The 17,438-nt window shown below is 39.3% G+C and overlaps 1 long non-coding RNA gene across 1 annotated transcript; it reads left to right on the forward strand.

The window, feature by feature from the left end:
• Positions 1-9,814: 9,814 nt before the first annotated feature.
• On the forward strand, positions 9,815-11,109 carry LOC127298420 (uncharacterized). The gene is made up of 3 exons (XR_007849745.2): positions 9,815-9,891; positions 10,778-10,852; positions 11,012-11,109. It is a non-coding gene; the product is annotated as an uncharacterized lncRNA (long non-coding RNA).
• The last annotated feature ends 6,329 nt before the right edge of the window (positions 11,110-17,438 follow it).

Genomic DNA, 17,438 nt, shown 5'->3' on the forward strand with positions numbered 1-17,438 from the left:
TTCACTATTTGCAAATAGTGCAAATAGTGCCATATTTTGGAATTTGCAAAATATCCAAAATTGGAAAAATTTCAATTGGTGAAAGTTGGTGATATGTGAGTGTTGACATTAGTTGTGAAAGACCAGAGGTGATTGGAGGTGGTGGTGGAAAAATTAGAGTTCACAATTTGGCCAAAATGGCTAAGTGGAGGTTGTTGAACTTGTTATAAAGTTGCAAATTTGGATGAGCATAGCTAGTGATCCAAGATGAATTTGGCAGGGTGATCTTCATCAAAGTTGTTCACCTTGATGTTGACTTTGAAATGGTGCAAAGAGTTAGCAAGAATTGGTTTGGGAAAATTGAATTGCAGGGGCTCAAAGTGGTGATCAGACTATAATTGTCAAAAATGACCATTATCATATGTGAGTGGGAAATGTGTTTGAAATTTATTTGAATTGTGAAACCTTGATTCCAAAAGTTGTAATAAGTGTTTAATAACATTATCCAACTAATGGTGAAGACCAAATAGGTCTAGGGTCAAGATTTATAAAAATGCCATAGGGCATATGTGAGGGTTTTTAGGGTTTTTCAATTATTGGAATTTCTTCCTCTTTGATTTATTTGGTTGGTGATCTTCCCATGATCACACTAGGGTTTTAGAGCATAGCAAATACAAGTAAAAGCAATCATCATGGCATATCACTCAAGTGCACAAGTCCTATGCATGGTACTATATGCAAAAGGAAAGTTTTTGTTGGTTTGAAATTTTGCTTTCTTGGAATCCTCTAACTTTCTTTTTATTGAAATTTGGGGGTGTTACAATGGCGGCGAAGTGTAGTGCGGCGCAACACCAGGGATTTTGGTGCCAACGTGGAACCTGCACAACACAACCAAAGTACTTTGCCCCAACGTAACAGTGAGGTTGTCAATCTCACCGGCTTGCTGTGAACAAAGGATTAACCGTATTGTGTGGAAGATGATTGTTTGCGAAGAACAGTAAAGAACAAGTATTGCAGTAGATTGTATTTCAGATGTAAAGAATAGACCGGGGTCCACAGTTCACTAGCAGTGTCTCTCCCATAAGATAAATAGCATGTTGGGTGAACAAATTACAGTTGGGCAATTGACAAATAAAGAAGGCATAACAATGCACATACATATATCATGATGAGTGCTATGAGATTTAATCAGGGCATTACGACAAAGTACATAGACCACCATCCAGCATGCATCTATGCCTAAAAAGTCCACTTTCAGGTTATCATCCGAACCCCTTCCGGTATTAAGTTGCAAGCAACAGACAATTGCATTAAGTATGGTGCGTAATGTAATCAACACAAATATCCTTAGACAAAGCATCGATGTTTTATCCCTAGTGGCAACAGCACATCCACAACCTTAGAACTTTCTGTCACTGTCCCAGATTTAATGGAGGCATGAACCCACTATCGAGCATAAATACTCCCTCTTGGAGTCACAAGTATCAACTTGGCCAGAGCTTCTACTAGCAACGGAGAGCATGCAAGAACATAAACAACACATATGATAGATTGATAATCAACTTGACATAGTATTCAATATCCATCGGATCCCAACAAACACAACATGTAGGATTACAAAGAAATGATCTTGATCATGATAGGCAGCTCACAAGATCGAGCATGATAGCACAATTAGGAGAAGACGACCATCTAGCTACTGCTATGGACCCATGGTCCAGGGGTGAACTACTCACACATCAATCCAGAGGCGATCATGGCGATGAAGAGTCCTCCGGGAGATGATTCCCCTCTCCAGCAGGGTGCCGGAGGCGATCTCCTGAATCCCCCGAGATGGGATTGGCGGCGGCGTCTCTGTAAGGTTTTCCGTATCGTGGCTCTCGGTACTGGGGGTTTCGCGACGGAGGCTTTAAGTAGACGGAAGGGCTGGTCAGGGGGCCACACGAGGGCCCCACACGCTAGGGCCGCGCGGGCTCGTTGCTGGCCGCGCCGCCCTATTGTGGCGGTGCCTCGTGGCCCCACTTCGTATCTCCTCCGATCTTCTGGAAGCTTCGTGCAAAAATAGGACCCTGGGCGTTGATTTCGTCCAATTCCGAGAATATTTCCTTACTAGGATTTCTGAAACCAAAAACAGCAGAAAATAGCAACTGGCTCTTCGGCATCTCGTCAATAGGTTAGTGCCGGAAGATGCATAATAATGACATATAATGTGTATAAAACATGTGAGTATCATCATAAAAGTAGCATGGAACATAAGAAATTATAGATACGTTTGGGACGTATCAAGCATCCCCAAGCTCAGTTCCTACTCGCCCTCAAGTAGGTAAACGATAACAAAGATAATTTCTGAAGTGCCATGCTATCATAATCTTGATCATACTATTGTAAAGCACATGAGATGAATGCAGCGATTCGAAGCAATGATGAAGATAATGAGTAAACAAATGAATCATATAGCAAAGACTTTTCATGAATAATACTTTCAAGACAAGCATCAATAAGACTTGCATAACAGTTAACTCATAAGCAATAAATTCTTAGTAAAAGCGTTGAAACAACACAAAGGAAGATATAAATTTCAGCGGTTGCTTTCAACTTTAACATGTATATCTCATGGATAATTGTCAACACAAAGTAATATAACAAGTGCAATAGGTAAACATGTAAGAATCAATGCACACAGTTGATACAAGTGTTTGCTTCTAAGATAGAAAGAATAGGTAAACTGACTCAACAATAAAGTAGAAGAAAGGCCCTTCGCAGAGGGAAGCATGGATTACTATTTTTGTGCTAGAGCTTTTCATTTCGAAAACAAGAAACAATTTTGTCAACGGTAGTAATAAATCATATGAGTTATGTATAAGATATCTTATAAGTTGCAAGCCTCATGCATAGTATACTAATAGTGCTCGCACCTTGTCCTAATTAGCTTGGGTTAACACAGATTATCATTGCATAACATATGTTTCAACCAAGTGTCACAAAGGGGTACCTCTATGCCGCCTGTACAAGGGTCTAAGGAGAAGGTTCGCATTGGATTTCTCGCTTTTGATCATTCTCAACTTAGACACCCATACCGGGACAACATAGACAACAGATAATGGACTCCTTTTTTAATGCTTAAGCATTCAACAACAGTTAATATTCTCATAAGAGATTGAGGTTTTATGTCCAAACTGAAACTTCCACCATGATTCATGGCTTTAGTTAGCGGCTCAATGTTCTTCTCTAACAGTATGCATACTCAAACCATTTGATTGTGAAAACCGCCCTTACTTCAGACAAGACGAACATGCATAGCAACTCACATGATATTCAACAAAGGTAAAAAGTTGATGGCGTCCCCAGAAACATGGTTACCGCTCAACAAGCAACTTGCTAAGAAATAAGACACATAAGTACATATTCTTCACCACGATAGTTTTTAAGCTATTTTGTCCCATGAGCTATATATTGTAAAGGTAAAGAATAGAAATTTTAAAGGTAGCACTCAAGTAATGTACTTTGGAATGGCGGAGAAATACCATGTGGTAGGTAGGTATGGTGGACACAAATGGCATGGTTATTGGCTCAAGGATTTGGATGCACGAGAAGAATTCCTCTCAATACAAGGCTAGGCTAGCAAGGTTGTTTGAAGCAAACTCAAGTATAAAATGGTGCAGCAAGACTCACATATAAACATATTGTAAGCATTATAAGACTTTACATCGTCTCCTTGTTGTTCAAACACCTCAACCAGAAAATATCTAGACTTAGAGAGAACAATCATGCAAACCAAATTTTAACATGCTCTATGTAGTTATTCATCAATGGGTACAAGGTACATGATGCAAGAGCTTAAACAAGATCTATATGAGCACAACAATTTCCAAGTATCACATTATTCAAGACATTATACCATTTACCACATGCGGCATTTTCCGTTTCCAACCATATATCAATGAATGAGGTAGTTCAACTTTCGCAATGAACATTAAGGATAAAGCTAAGAACACATGTGTTCATACGAAACAGCGGAGCGTAATATCTCCAATATAAAGGATTGTGGGATCCGACTTTATTCAAACAAAACAAAAATAAAAACAAACAGACGCTCCAAGCAAAGCACATAAGATGTGACTGAATAAAAATATAGTTTCATTAGAGGAACCTGATAATGTTGTCGATGAAGAAGGGGATGCCTTGGGCATCCCCAAGCTTAGACGCTTGGGTCTTCTTAAAATATGCAGGGATGAACCACGGGGGCATCCCCAAGCTTTGACTTTTCACTCTTCTTAATCATATTGTATCATCCTCCTCTCTTGACCCTTGAAAACTTCCTCCACACCAAACTCGAAACAAACTCATTAGAGGGTCAGTGCATAATTCATATATTCAGAGGTGACATAATCATTCTTAATACTTCTGGACATTGCACAAAGCTACTGAAAATTAATGGAACAAAGAAATCCATCAAACATAGCAAAACAGGCAATGCGAAATAAAAGGCAGAATCTGTCAAAACAGAACAGTCCGTAAAGACGAATTTTAAAATGGCACCAGACTTGCTCAGATGAAAATTCCCAAATTGAATGAAAGTTGCGTACATATCTGAGGATCACGCACGTAAATTGGCAGATTTTTCTGAGTTACCTACAGAGAATTCTGGCCAGATTCGTGACAGCAAGAAATCTGTTTCTGTGCATTAATCCAAATCTAGTATTGACTTTACTATCAAAGACTTTACTTGGCACAACAATGCAATAAAATAAAGATAAGGAGAGGTTGCTACAGTAGTAAACAACTTCCAAGACTCAAATATAAAACAAAGTACTGTAGTAAAAACATGGGTTGTCTCCCACAAGCGCTTTTCTTTAACGCCTTTCAGCTAGGCGCAGAAAGTGTGAATCAAGTGTTATCAAGAGATGAAGCATCAACATTACCTCGGGTGTTGGGAGTTGCCTCAACAATGCATTGTATCTATTCTATATAAGTAACTCCTCTTTGTATGCTTTTAGGCTTACTATTCTCATCAAACAAATTTTCAGGAACAAGCCAAGCATAATTATTTTCTAGAGCTTCATGCATTCCTAGGAGCTTACTAGGTATCGGTGCTTTAATTTCCTTACCATCATTAACATTACTAGTGTACCTTATTCTATCCATGTCCATTTTTTCAAGTGTTCTTTTAAAATCAGGGAACATACCAAGCCTCTTATGCTTGATAAAAACTTTTCTAGCTTTTTTAACTATATCCTCAAATTCTCTAGCAAGGACTTTTAAAACAAAATTTCTCTTTTCTCCCATCTCCATATCAGAAAGTGTAAGAAACATATGTTGTATTATTGGATTGAGATTAACAAATCTAGTTTCTAACATGTGTACTAAACAAGCAGAAGCACTTACATAAGTAGGAGCAAATTTTAATAATGGTATATCTTCAAAATCTTCATCCATACTAACATGGGTGAAAAATTCTTCTATATTATCTCTTCCAATGATAGACCCTTATCCTACCAGTATTTTTTTTAGAGTGAACTTAGGAGGAAGCATGATGAAATAAACAAAAGGTAAATAAAGTAAATGCAAGTAACTAATTTTTTTGTGTTTTTGATATGGAGAACAAGACAGTAAATAAAGTAAAGCTAGCAACTATTTTTTTGTGTTTTGTTTAAGTGCAGCAAACAAAGTAGTAAATAAAATAAAGCAAGACAAAAACAAAGTAAAGAGATTGGAAGTGGAGACTCCCCTTGCAGCGTGTCTTGATCTCCCCGGCAACGGCGCCAGAAAAAGAGCTGCTGGCGTGCAGTTGACGTGGGAGATAGAAATCTTTGTGGTGTAACTTTTCTTCAGGTCCCCGGCAACGGCGCCAGAAAAAGAGCTTGATGCGTGCAATTAACACACGTCCGTTGGGAACCCCAAGAGGAAGGTGTGATGCAGACAGTAGCAAGTTTTCCCTCAGAAAGAAACCAAGGTTTATCGAACCAGGAGGAGCCAAGAAGCACGTTGAAGGTTGATGGCGGCGAAGTGTAGTGCGGCGCAACACCAGGGATTCCGGTGCCAACGTGGAACCTGCACAACACAACCAAAGTACTTTGCCCCAACGTAACAGTGAGGTTGTCAATCTCACCGGCTTGCTGTGAACAAAGGATTAACCGTATTGTGTGGAAGATGATTGTTTGCGAAGAACAGTAAAGAACAAGTATTGCAGTAGATTGTATTTCAGATGTAAAGAATAGACCGGGGTCCACAGTTCACTAGCGGTGTCTCTCCCATAAGATAAATAACATGTTGGGTGAACAAATTACAGTTGGGCAATTGACAAATAAAGAAGGCATAACAATGCACATACATATATCATGATGAGTACTATGAGATTTAATCAGGGCATTACGACAAAGTACATAGACCGCCATCCAGCATGCATCTATGCCTAAAAAGTCCACTTTCAGGTTATCATCCGAACCCCTTCTGGTATTAAGTTGCAAGCAACATACAATTGCATTAAGTATGGTGCGTAATGTAATCAACACAAATATCCTTAGACAAAGCATCGATGTTTTATCCCTAGTGGCAACAACACATCCACAACCTTAGAACTTTCTGTCACTGTCCCAGATTTAATGGAGGCATGAACCCACTATCGAGCATAAATACTCCCTCTAGGAGTCACAAGTATCAACTTGGCCAGAGCCTCTACTAGCAACGGAGAGCATGCAAGAACATAAACAACACATATGATAGATTGATAATCAACTTGACATAGTATTCAATATCCATCGGATCCCAACAAACACAACATGTAGGATTACAAAGAAACGATCTTGATCATGATAGGCAGCTCACAAGATCGAGCATGATAGCACAATTAGGAGAAGACGACCATCTAGCTACTGCTATGGACCCATGGTCCAGGGGTGAACTACTCACACATCAATCCGGAGGCGATCATGGCGATGAAGAGTCCTCCGGGAGATGATTCCCCTCTCCGGCAGGGTGCCGGAGGCGATCTCCTGAATCCCCCGAGATGGGATTGGCGGCGGCGGCGTCTCTGTAAGGTTTTCCGTATCGTGGCTCTCGATACTGGGGGTTTCGCGACGGAGGCTTTAGGTAGGTGGAAGGGCAGGTCAGGGGGCCACACGAGGGCCCCACACGCTAGAGCCACGTGGGCCCCTTGCTGGCCGCGCCACCCTATTGTGGCGGCACCTCGTGGCCCCACTTCGTATCTCCTCCGGTCTTCTGGAAGCTTCGTGCAAAAATAGGACCCTGGGCGTTGATTTCGTCCAATTCCGAGAATATTTCCTTACTAGGATTTCTGAAACCAAAAATAGCAGAAAACAGCAACTGGCTCTTCGGCATCTCGTCAATAGGTTAGTGCCAAAAAATGCATAATAATGACATATAATGTGTATAAAACATGTGAGTATCATCATAAAAGTAGCATGGAACATAAGAAATTATAGATACGTTTGGGACGTATCACTGCCTTACATGATTGAGATTCATATGAGCTTTGTATCACTATTAGTCTATGTGCTACTCTTGTGATGTTATTAAAGTAGTCTATTCCTCCTTCACGGTGTAATGGTGACAGTGTGTGCATCGTGTATGTCACACCCCAACTTTTGCAACCTGGTTTAGTTGTCCTTAGTGCAAAAATTAGGGGGAACAAAAACTTTTTCTATAGACTAATTTGATGAATTGCCTTGATCTGTTTGTTATGATGAATTGCTTTGACCTGTTGGTAGATGGATTGTCTTGTTTTGCTTGTTGAGTTTTGTCTTGAGCTAACCCAAAGAACAACACCTCTAGTGGTCAAACAAACAACTCACCAAAATAAAACACATATGTGACTTAGGAAAACTTGTTTTTCTTTTTACTACATCAAACCCTTCTCCTGATGGCAACCTGAGTGTACCATCTTGATATTCCTCTTTGTGATAATCTAGCTCAAATCTTCCTTAATTCAAAATTTGGGATCATCTACCCCTCATCACATCCTTCTCTTATACCCACTCATCATGGATGATTCTGAAGCCAAGTCAACAATCTATTTTGGCAGGCTTATAAGTTCCAGACTTTGGCAATTGATATCTAAGCAACCACCACTGTTATTGGTGATCTCAATGCATGGGTCCCACCTATGCAACACCCTCTTCAACCTCCATGTCTTGCATATCTCAGTCAATCCTTTCAACTCTTATACTCCCTTGATCTTGTACCATATCCAATGTTTAACCTCAAGATCACTTCCTTCACTTCTACCTCTTGTATTTATTCAAGTTTAATATTCACAAAACCAAGAGTAGGTATGATGGGTACATTTTGTAGCCACCATCTACCCTTGAGAACACTCCTTCCTAATTTAGTTTTCTTTCTTAAAAACCCTATTGTTTTTCCTTCTCTAGTTTTGATCACAAAACTATTTCTAGTTTTATTAAAACTCTTCAAATGGTTTCTTCAAATAACAAGAGGGAATTGTGAATGGTATTTTATCATCTCATTCCTTCAACCCAAAATACTTTTTTTATCAAAGTGTTGGTTTTATTATTTCTTCTAATGCATGGTTATGGTACATGTGCCATCCTTGCACCCTTTTTGATAACACATGGGAAAGATCTATTTGGCATTATGATGCAAGTAGACCTATTTGTTTTAAATATCTTTGGTTCTCTTTTAAAATGTTTTCAAAAGCAAGTTCCATGAAAACCCCTCCAACTTTTTATCAACTCACATATAGTGGTCCATACCAATCCTTCCAAATTTGATTTCAAATAAAAACCTCTGTTCATCAACAATACCATGGAACTATCTCTTTCCATCATTTGTTTGTCACAAACGAAGTGATAACAATTTTTCCTTTTGATGCATATCACCCTCACCCTCCATTTCTATCCCTATGTCTCTACCTCCATTGACATTACCTCCTCAACATCATGCCTTATCTATACACATGGATGTTATGCATCTTTTTTTTTTCACTTGAGTTTGGCAAGAAAGGAGCCGGCCATTGTGTATGCATGAAAATTTCGGCCAGCCATTCCTCTCCATTTTTCTTCCTCTACAAGACTTGCCTCCCACCTAACCCAATCCATAAATGGGCAGCCTCCCAACCAACCCAATCAATGAGGAAGCAGCCAACCCACCAATCCCTCTATAAATAGAGCTTGGCCGGCCACCTCCTCCCCATTTGCCTCATTTCTTTTCACTCCCCACTCCTTCCTTCACCCCCTCACACTCTTCTCCTACCTCTCCCCACGAAAATGCTGCTCCCCTAGCTACCATGGCCGGCCATGGCCATGGAAACCTACCAAGAAGAAGCTCCCCTCCTCCCTCAAGCTCCTCCTCACCATGAGAGCATCCATCTCCTTCTTCTCCCCAACCCTAGATGGTTTTCTCTCCTCTTCTTCTTCCTCCCTTGCTAAGATTGGATCTTGATGCAGGTGCATGTTGGTCCAAGCATGGAGAAGCTTGAGCTATCCTCAGATCTGAAGTTCTTGAGCAAAGTTCGTCTAAATCCCTGCAGTAATTTCTGCTATCTTGCTATTTCAGATTCTGTACGATTTTGTAAAATCCGCCAAAACTCGTGTGCAGGGCCAAATCGAGTGATTCAAAGTTTCTCGGATAGATATTGAAAATCTCTACAACTTGGCGTTGGTTTCACCCTCAAATTCGTTACAGATTTTCCTCGGCAAATAAAGTTCTGTAAGCATCCAGATTCACTGTTTGTTAGATGTGTTCCGTTTTACGAAACCTTTTTGAGCAAACTCAACTGTGGGTGAAAGCCCTCTTCAATACCTTCAATTTGGCGGTGGTTTCATTTCGATTGACCTCCTAAAACTGAAATGGTTCACAGATCAAGATCTGGTCAGATCTGACTTTGTCAAATTAAATATGGAGCTTGGGAACGAATTTTTGAATGAAACAAATTGGGTAAGAACCAAGTTTTCAAGACCTTTCATATGCAATTGACCTTATATTTTTATGATTTGTGTACGATTTGTGGTGAGTTAAACGTGTTCTGTGGGTTCTGCAGACATGGCTGTTAGCTTTTAAATCACCAAAAATTCAGCTTTGAACCTAATTGAGTGATTCCAACTTTGTAGGACTGCTGGATGTTTTCCTAATCATCTCAAACAAGTTTCAAACTTTTATCTGTTATGAAAATCTAGTTGTAAAGAAAATGGTAAAGACATGCAGTAACCTTGTTAATCCATTTGTGAGAGTTTCAGAAACAATTTGAACCCAAATCCAATTGTGTATGCATCTCTGTTTAAATATCTTTCAAATGCCAGTGGTCTCATATTTTTAGGATTTTTCTACGATTTATGGCTTACAGATCTTGTTTTCTGTACAGTCAGATTCAAACAAATTCCTAAATTTGTAGGTTTAATATTTTTGAGTGAGTCCAATTGGGTTAGTCTTGTATTAGTACTGGCCATCTAGGAAAAATAGTGTTAGTCTCTGTTCATGCATTTTTGTTACTGTTAGTAATGTGTATGTGTGACATGGGTTGTTGTAGCAAAACTTTTTGGTTTATTTGGAAACCTTAACCACCTCTTTGCATTAAAAAAATTGGTCAACCAATGTTTTATTCTTGCAAAACAAAACCTCTGCAACTTAACCTTAGTTCTATTGTTGGCTTAAGTTTTCCAATGATGTGGAATATTGTCTACTTCCTATTCTTGTGTAGTGTTATGTAAGCTTTATAAAATAGAGAGAATGATTTCCCGCTTTTCCAAAAATGTTTCAAATTATAATATGAATGTTTGTGATGCCAAACTAATGCACTTGTCCTCTTTATGACGTTATCTACCAGGGGATATTTGGTTTATGCCATGCTGATAACCGAGAGAGGCAATTACTAAGCATGGTACTCTCATACCTTTATTAGGTAAATAAAATGGGGTTTCTTCTAGATGCTTTGTAGTATCTATATGTCCTTAATATGTTAGCCTTAGTAGAGTGGTTAGTTTTTGATTGATGCTTGTTGCTTATTGTTTTGTTGGTGCAATGTGTTTGATTGTGTTCCTTTTATATTTTCCGGCGATAGATGCGAACAATTACGGAGAAGAAGAAGAAGTGGATTGGACAAGGTTTTTATTTATATTGTTGGAATTCTTTTGATGGAGTTGAAGAAGTCCAGGGACAAATAAGCAAACCAAGGCAAGCCTTCTTTTGATCTCTGATATGATGTCTCTTTGCATGTCATCTTGTGCTATCAATAGCATCCTGGTTCTATGTGTGATGATCTCCATATTGTTGTCATCTATGCTTGGATGCAAGCATGGTACCTCTAGTAGTTTTATCTTGTCAAGGTCTTGGTAATTGGTTGGGTGTATGGTATCATGGCCATTGCTATCCAACTTGTTTTCTATATTTAGCTTGAACATGTTCCACCTCGGGACAAGATTCATACTACACCACCTTCTAGTGTAGAGGTATCAATACCATGATCTTGGTGTATTCTCAAATTGTGATGAGTATGCCTAATTCCATAAATGGTGTTGGTGTTGGTAAATTCTCATCCCTATCTATTGATTGGGTTAAATAGCACCACAAATCTGAAAGTATATTTCCTCTTATGTTGTCATAATACATGCTTAGCTCAAGCAAGTATGATCCACTCCAATACCTCTTATTCATACCCTCAATGGCGTGATGACCCTCATCTCGGCCATAGTGTTGTATTAGTTCAACTCATGAAACTTTAGGTTGGGAACCCCTCAAGGTTTACCTTGTTGTAAATGTTTATGAAAAACCTTGGGTGAGATAACCTTACCCAAGTGTATGGTTTATGAAGGCAAAAAGGATCTTGTCAAGGATGATTGAGAAAAGAAATGTGTGTGTGAGTTGAGTTTTGAGAAAAACGACACATGGTTCTTTGTATTCGCCTGGAACAATTACACAGCGCAACCATAGCTACCCCAAAGTGGGCACGGGCTTAACTTGACGTTTGTTCTTCTTAGCATGAGGCACCGCACAACTATACAAGGGTACGGTTACCCCCGAGTCCGGGTTGTCGAGGTTGGGACAATAGTATAACGGGAGGCCTTCGGGGCTGACCCGTCCGGAAGACACTATGGGTCTCCTGGCTTGGCGGTGGAGCCACGCTCAAGAGGAGGTGAGCTGCCACGGTGCCGGGGAGGTACATACTCCATAGGGTAGGACCTCGTGTTAAGTCGAATGGGCGAAAGGTTATGTCCGGGTATCCGTCGTGGCATATGTCGTTATGCGGGGATGATGCCCACACGATAGGTATCCGGATAGTTGTGGTGAAAGTGTGCAAACTCTGCAGAGTTAAAACTATTCGAATAGCCGCGTCCGCGGTCATGGACGGTTGGGATGGCCGTTACCGAGCTGTGTCGAGCTTTGATTTTGAAAATGATTTCCAAAGGAAATGCGTGTGTTGGAAGTACCGGAAGGGTACGGGAAAGAGGCTTTGTCGACCACATGGAGATGTTCGAGGGTTTGGAATACAAATTGGGTTACTCCCTTCCTAGTGTTTCATGAAGATGAATTCTTTAAGAAAGATAGAGATGTCATAGGACTTCCCTAGTATCCCCATCACCTGAGATGGTGGTATGCTAACTCTTCTTCAATAAAAATATAGATATGTCATAGCTATCTTTTGAAGTATCTTCTTCAATAAAGATATAGAGATGTCATAGTACCACTTTGGTGTCCGCATCACTTGTGATGCCGGCATGCTATATCCACAAGAGAAACTATTTCTCTTCCACATGCTATTTCCACTAGAGAAATTAGCTCTTCCCTCTTGTCATCTTAGACTAGCACTTGTTATCTTGCACTCTTGCAAAGTACCTTTCTTGATGGTTTGCGAGTACAATTCCAAATGTACTCACGGCTTTGTCCCTGGCTATTTACTTGGCCAGACTTGGAGGAACACGGCGGATGAAGAAGGAGTTGGCGACGTCTATGCGAGCTAGGAACGAATTCCCAGTCAGTTGCCTGTAGGGTTATGGCAGATGACTTGGGTACTGCGCTGCTGAAGTGATGTTGCTACTCTGATGTTTAGTTAGGCCCTTCGAGGCTATTATGTAATTATCGGTCATGTGACCATGTTGTAATTTTCTTATTCCGCTTTGTAATGGATGGTGTAATTTGATATCAGTTCGGTTATGTGTTCACGGCGCACTGATCATGGGATCGTGAACTGTATACATAACAGGGAATTTCGGACAGCTAGTCCGGGGTCCCCACAGTGTAGTACTTGGCGTAGGTTATGATCATAATCTCTTGTAGGTTATGGAGTTAATTATTACTATGATAGTATTGATGTGATTTATTCCCCCTTCATAGTGTAAAGGTGACAGTGTGTATGCTATGTTAGTACTCGGTTTAAGTTGCAAAGATCTATTATGCTCTAAGGTTACTTAAACATGAATATCGAATGTTGTGGAGCTTGTTAACTCCGGCATTGAGGTGCTCTTGTAGCCCTACACAACGAATGGTGTTCATTATCAAACAAGAGTATATGTAGCACAAAGGAAGAGAACTTATTTATTTATGTGATCAATGTTGAGAGTGTCCACTAGTGAAAGTATGATCCATAGGCCTTGTTTCCAAATACTGCAATCATCGCCTATTTACTGTTCTGCTGCATCTTTACTTACTACACGCCAGCAAGCACTTTTCTGGTGCTGTTACTACTGCTCATATTCATTCATACCACTTGTATTTCACTATCTCTTCACCGAACTAGTGCACCTATACATCTGACAAGTGTATTAGGTGTGTTGGGGACACAAGAGACTTCTTGTATCGTGATTGCAGGGTTGCTTGAGAGGGATATCTTTGACCTCTTCCTCCCTGAGTTCGATAAACCTTGGTGATCCACTTAAGGGAAACTTGCTGCTGTTGTACAAACCTCTGCTCTTGGAGGCCCAACACTGTCTACAAGAATAGAAGCACCCGTAGACATCAAGCACTTTTCTGGCGCCGTTGCCGGGGAGGAAAGGTAAAAGGCACTTATACTCCGGTCCCAGGTAACTAAGTACTTTTCTGTTGCCGTTGTGTGTGTGCTCGAAGCTATTTCCTTTAGATCCTGCATTGCATCTTTTTGTCTCTTGTTTTTATTTTCACTAGTAAGGCTTAATGGAAGACAACAACAAAATGAGAGATCTTTATGAACTTTATCTTGAATTAGGACATGATGTGTTTGAAGAGAAAATTAAAAAACCCATGGAACTTATGCATGCTAATGGGAATGTTATTAGTATGAATGCTTTGAACACAATTGTTGCTAATGCTATGGAAGAATTTAAGCTTGGGGAGGTCGGTTTTGATGAAAATGATCTCTTTAGTCCTCCGGGTATTGAGGAGAAAGTTTATGTTGATTATGATATGCCTCCCATATATGATGATTATAATGATAGTGGTCTTTTGGTGCCGCCTACTATGGAGAGTAAATTTTATTATGATTATACTATGCCTCCTACACTTGATGAGAATAATAATGATAGCTACTTTGTTGAATTTGCTCCCACTACAACTAATAAAATTGATTATGCTTATGTGGAGAGTAATGATACTTTTATGCATGTGAATAAAAATGCTTTATGTGATACTTATATTGTTGAGTTTGTTCATGATGCCTCTGAAAATTATTATGAGAGAGGAAAATATGGTTGTAGAAATTTTCATGTTATTAAAACACCTCTCTATATGCTGAAATTTTTGAAGTTACACTGGTTTTATCTTCCTATGCTTGTTACTTTGCTCTTCATGAACTTGTTTATTTACAAGATTCCTATGCATAGGAAGTATGTTAGACTTAAATGTGTTTTGAATTTGCTTCTTGATGCTCTCTTTTGCTTCAACTCTTATTTCTTGCGAGTGCATCATTAAAATTGCTGAGCCCATCTTAATGGCTATAAAGAAAGAACTTCTTGGGAGATAACCCATGTGTTTATTTTACTACAGCACTTTTGTTTTATATTTGAGTCTTGGAAGTTGTTACTACTGTAGCAACCTCTCCTTATCTTATTTTATTGCATTGTTGTGCCAAGTAAAGTCTTTGATAGTAATGTTGATACTAGATTTGGATTAATGCACAGAAACCGATTTCTTGCTGTCACGAATCTGGCCAGAATTCTCTGTAGGTAACTCAGAAAAATCTGCCAATTTACGTGCGTGATCCTCAGATATGTACGCAACTTTAATTCAATTTGGGCATTTTCATCTAAGCAAGTCTGGTGCCACTTTAAAATTCGTCTTTACGGACTGTTCTGTTTTGACAGATTCTGCCTTTTATTTCGCATTGCCTCTTTTGCTGTGTTGGATGGATTTCTTTGTTCCATTAACTTCCAGTAGCTTTGTGCAATGTCCATAAGTGTTAAGAATGATTGTGTCACCTCTGAACATGTGAAATTTTTGATTATGCACTAACCCTCTAATGAGTTTGTTTTGAGTTTGGTGTGGAGGAAGTTTTCAAGGGTCAAGAGAGGAGGATGATGTACTATGATCAAGAAGAGTGAAGAGTCTAAGCTTGGGGATGCCCCCGTGGTTCATCCCTGCATATTTCAAGAAGACTCAAGCATCTAAGCTTGGGGATGCCCAAGGCATCCCCTTCTTCATCGACAATTTATCAGGTTTCTTCTCTTGAAACTATATTTTTATTCGGTCACATCTTATGTACTTTACTTGGAGCGTCTGTTTGTTTTTGTTTATGTTTGAATAAGTTCATCCTTGTGTGGGAGAGAGACACGCTCCGCTGGTTCATATGAACACATGTGTTCTTAGTTTTTAATGTTCATGGCGAAGGTTGAAACTGCTTCGTTCATTGTTATATGGTTGGAAATAGAAAATGCTCATGTGGTAATTGGTATAATGTCTTGAATAATTTGATACTTGGCAATTGTTGTGCTCATATGGATCATGTTTAAGCTCTTGCATCATGTACTTTGTACCCATTAATGAAGAACTACATAGAGCTTGTTAAAATTTGGTTTGCATGATTGTTCTCTAGAGTCTAGATATTTTCTGGTTGAGGTGTTTGAACAACAAGGAAGACGATGTAAAGTCTTATAATTCTTATAATATTTTCATATGTGAGTCTTGCTGCACCGTTTTATACTTGAGTTTGCTTCAAACAACCTTGCTAGCCTAGCCTTGTATTGAGAGGAATTCTTCTCGTGCATCCAAATCCTTGAGCCAAAATACTATGCCATTTGTGTCCACCATACCTACCTACTACATGGTATTTCTCTGCCATTCCAAGCAAATACTTCATGTGCTACCTTTAAACAATTCAAAAGCTATTATCTCTTATTTGTGTCAATGTTTTATAGCTCATGAGGAAGTATGTGGTGTTTATCTTTCGATCTTGTCATTTACTTCTGACAGACTTTCACCAATGGACTAGTGGCATATCCGCTTATCCAATAACTTTGCAAAAAGAGCTGGCAATGGGGTTCCCAGCCCCAATTAATTAACTTGCATTAATAATTCTCTTCACATGTTTTGCTCTGATTCATCAGTAAGCAACTTAATTTTGCAAATAGACACTTCTCCATGGTATGTGAAATGTTGGAAGGCACCCGAGGATTCGGTTAGCCATGGCTTGAGAAAGCAAAGGTTGGGAGGAGTGTCATCTAAAAAATAAAAAAATATAAACTAAACTAAAGTACATGTGTAAACAAAGAGAAGAGGGATGATCTACCTTGCTGGTAGAGATAACGTCCTTCATGGGAGCCACTCTTGAAAGTCTGGTTGATAAGGTAGTTAGAGTACCCATTACCATTCGTTGACAACAACAAACACCTCTCAAAACTTTACTTTTATGCTCTCTATATGATTTCAAAACTTAAAAAGCTCTAGCACATGATTTAATCCCTGCTTCCCTCTGCGAAGGGCCATTCTTTTACTTTATGTTGAGTCAGTTTACCTACTTCTTTCTATCTTAGAAGCAAACACTTGTGTCAAATGTGTGCATTGATTCTTACATGTTTACCTATTGCACTTGTTATATTGCTTTATGTTGACAACTATCCATGAGATATACATGTTACAAGTTGAAATCAATTGCTGAAACTTAATCATCCTTTGTGTTGCTTCAATGCCTTTTACTTTGAATTTATTGCTTATGAGTTAACTGTTATGCAAGTCTTATTGATGCTTGTCTTGAAAGTACTATTCATGAAAAGTCTTTGCTATATGATTCAGTTGTTTACGCATTGTCTTCACCATTGCTTTGAATCGCTGCATTCATCTCATATGCTTTACAATATTGTTGATTAAGATCATGTTGGTTGCATGTCACTTAAGAAATTATTCTTGTTATCGTTTACCTACTCGAGGGCGAGTAGGAACTAAGCTTGGGGATGCTTGATACGTCTCAAACGTATCTATAATTTCTTATGTTCCATGCTTGTTTTATGACAATACCTACATGTTTTGTTCACACTTTATATCGTTTTGATGCGTTTTCCGGAACTAACCTACTGACGAGATGCCGA

Source organism: Lolium perenne, chromosome 4, assembly GCF_019359855.2.
Source record: "Lolium perenne isolate Kyuss_39 chromosome 4, Kyuss_2.0, whole genome shotgun sequence".
NCBI lineage: Eukaryota > Viridiplantae > Streptophyta > Magnoliopsida > Poales > Poaceae > Lolium > Lolium perenne.